Genomic DNA, 3,798 nt, shown 5'->3' with positions numbered 1-3,798 from the left:
GTTGTTTCTCTATCCTCTGTTCCATTGATTGCAAAGTTTGTTTTTGTGCCAATTCTGCACTTTGTAATATGATTTCTGGCCAAGGATTGTAATGCCTCCTGCCTTGCTCTTTTTATCCAGCATTGCTCTTGGTATTTGGTTCTCTCCTGGTTCCATTTGAACTCACAATATTTTCTACAGCTCTGTGAAGAATAATGTTGAAATTTTATTAGGATTATGTTAGGTATGCCCATCAGTTGTAGAAATATGACTATTTGGACTTTATTGGTTCTGTCTATCCAGAAACAGGAGATATCTATTTTTCAATTTCCTTTTTCGAAGCACTATTGTTTTTACCGGAATATTAGTAGTAGTATTTCATTTGTATTTTATTTTCATGTATGACATTTTCTGGCTTCTATTAGTACCGACGTTTTTCCTTAATTTCTTTCTTTTTTTTGAGGGAAGGGTCTACAGGGTGTTCTGGCTCTCACTACTAGATTGGACTCGTAGTGATTCTCCTGTATACAGCCTCCCAAGTGCTGAGATTATTGGTGCATGCGACCCCCAGTCTCAATTGCTGTCTCCTGAGCCCTTGGGGCAGGGGGGAGAATTCCAGACCTGGGGATGGAACTCCTAGCCCCTGTGCCTGCTTGCAGGTGATTTAGTCCACTGACCTATTTGGCTGGCCTTTTTATTCTTAATTTCTTTCTCATAAAATTCATTATACAAATATAGAGAAACCGTGGATTTTGTGTCCAGCTATGTTATTGAATTTGTTTATTAATTCTAAGAATTTTTTTTGGCAGAATTTTGTTGAAGATCATGTCAATGACAAATTTCATTCCTATGCACGTCTCTCTCTTTTTTTTTTACAACCTTGCTCTTGCTAATGTTTCAAATAATATGTTGAACAGGAGTGAGTTGATAGAGGACATTCTGATCTTCTTCCTGATTTTATTTATTTTTTATCCTGATTTTAAAGGAACAATTTTCAGTTTTTCTCTATTTATTATGATGTTGTTAGTAAGTTTGTCATCAATGACTTTTATCCAATTGATGTAAGTTTTTCTACATTAATTTTCTTCAGTGAAAGAGTGTTACAACTTGTGAAAAGCTTTTTCTGCATCGATTGAGGTGACCACATACTTTTTATCCCTTCTTCTTTTTTATATTTATTGAGTTTTGTATGTTGAATCTCTTTTGCATCCCTTGAGATGATGTATGATCTTTTGATGGGACATTTCATTCTATATCTCAGTATCGTGATGAGTACTTTTGCATCTATATTCGTTAAAGTTATTAATCCTTTTTGGTTACTTCCCAGTATGACTGTAAATGTCTTCTTCCCTTTTAATTATTTTTTTGAACTGGGAATTGAACTCATGCCCTTGTACTTTCCAGGCAAGTAGAGTTCAGTAGTTAATGCCTCTAGGCCTAAGCTTTCCTTAATTTGTGAGTTTTTAAAAATTTTTAAAATACTTTTATTGAGAAATAGCAATGAGACAATTTCACAATCAATTAATAGTACATTTTAAATAATTAACACATTGCATATTGTTGTCTTAGTGGTTATTCATTGTACAAAATGCAGACCTGATATCCTGACCACAAACAATATTAGAACAAGCCTCTCTATTCATTGAATTAAGAGAATGTAGCTGTATATCTATCCTAACTATTTTTAATGTACAGATACAAAATGTTCCTTCATTTGTATCCCTATTTTGGTTTGTTTTGTCAGAGAAGGGCATTCTGTTGTCATTTAAATACTGTAGGTGCATGAATTCAGCAAAATATCCCAATATAGTCCAGTAGTCCATAATAGTAGTGGGTTTTCTATAAGACTGTCAATGTCTGAAGTTGTTGACTTGAGCCTTTTGCAGTTCAGCATATGAATATGGCTTTACTCTTTATACTTCATTTCCATGCTTTTCTGCTGGATGATTAAGACCAAGATAAAGTAAGACCTCTATAACAAGAATTGTAACTTTTGTATCTGATAAGTTTAGTCAAATCCCCTCAGGATTTAACCAGAAACCCTGTACCTCAGTTTGTAGATCCTTTGTAAGTGTCAGCCATATGAACGAGTCACAGCCACTGCTTGACCAATTTGCTCTCTGTTAAAGCTTGAGATAATGTTTTCTCTTTATGTGACTCACCTTAGGTATATTCTACATCATCAATCGCTTTTCTCTGTGGCCCAAAAATCTCCTTGGTCAGAAAATTTTAGACACAATTGAGTTAAAGGTTGTTACAGTACAGGTTCTCCTATTTCCTGAGTCCTTACTGATCTTGAATGTCTAGGGCCAAAATGTTGGCTGTCCTTGTAACCCTCCCTTTTCTTTAATTTTTGGTCTGCAAACTTATGTTGTTAACCCTCCAGAAAAGAAGTTTAATAATATTATTACCTTATAACATAGTGAGCTTAACCTCACTGTCTGAATATAAAACATCTCAGACATAACATGGAACAGGCCTGGTAAGCACTTGGATGGGAGTGTTTTTAAATTATTGCTTCAGTTTCATTGACTAATGTTGGATTTTTAAAGGCTTTTAAATCTTCATTCCATTTAGTAATTCACATGTATCTAGTAATCTGTCCATGTCTTTCTTTCCTTTCTTTCTTTTCTTTTTTTTTTAACCAGTGATCAAACTCAGGAATTTTTCTTGCCAGGCAGGCACTTATGCTGCCAAACTATCTCCCCATTCCCTACAATTTCGTATTAATTCTCCAATTCTATGGCATCCCAGATTTGAAAATAGTTGCTACTAATCTTTTTTTAATTTTGAAAATTGTAATTTTATTTCACCTTTCTCATTTCGTAATGGGAAAAATTACCAGCTATTTTTCAGTAGGTAGACTACTTTGTAGAATACATAAAGCACTCAAAAATTAGATTCCCCAGAATAAAGGATACAATCAAAAATAGGCAATTGAAATGAACAAACACTTCACAGAAGAAAAAAATGGCCAATAGACACATGAAGAAACAGCCAACAGCACTGCCTGATAGATAAATATAAATTAAAACAATGCTGAGATCTTCTTTTACCTCAGAAAGAGTCAGCATTATCAAAAAATCAAATAATAACAAACATTCACTAAGCTGTATGGAAAAAAGGGACTCTACTATATTGTTGGTGAGAACATAAATTAATGCAACACTATGAGATCAATTTTGATATTCCCCAGAAAGCTAAAAGTAGAAATTCCATTAGACCTATTTCTTCACATTTAAGGTATCTTCCTCAAAATGTTAAGACAACGTATCAGAGTGACACACACCTCATCATGTTTATAGTAAGCAGCGCCTCTCATAATAGCTAAATCTTGGAAGCTACCCATATGTCTCCCCAAACAATGTAACACTACTCAACCGTAAATAAAGCTTAAAGAGCCATTTGAGGAAAAATGGATATAACTTGAGTCCAGAATGTTAAGTGAAATAAATGAGAAACAAGTCTCCTACATTGATTGGTTGTACAATTTGAGAAAACCAAGTTATAAATGAATAATACTTTGTAGAGCAATAAATCATTCTCCTTTGGAAGGAGAATAAAGGGGTGGATGGAGAGAGGAGACAAAGGAGGAAGAATAAAAACAAAGAATTAAGGTGTTTCCTGCAAATGTACCAAGTGCAGAAAGGGGAAGCTAACATCATGTACTGCAAGCACATATGAATGAGAAAAGAACCCTTTCTAATGCACTGATGAAGCACATTTATTATTTTTTCAAAGTATTTTATTTATTTATTCTGAAACTGTAACAAATGAAATTTAGTTAGCCATACTTCTTATTTTTTCCTAAGGAAATTG

Source organism: Octodon degus, unplaced genomic scaffold (assembly GCF_000260255.1).
Source record: "Octodon degus isolate 3935 unplaced genomic scaffold, OctDeg1.0 scaffold00265, whole genome shotgun sequence".
NCBI classification, from domain to species: Eukaryota; Metazoa; Chordata; class Mammalia; order Rodentia; family Octodontidae; genus Octodon; species Octodon degus.
This window is presented reverse-complemented; position numbering follows the sequence as displayed.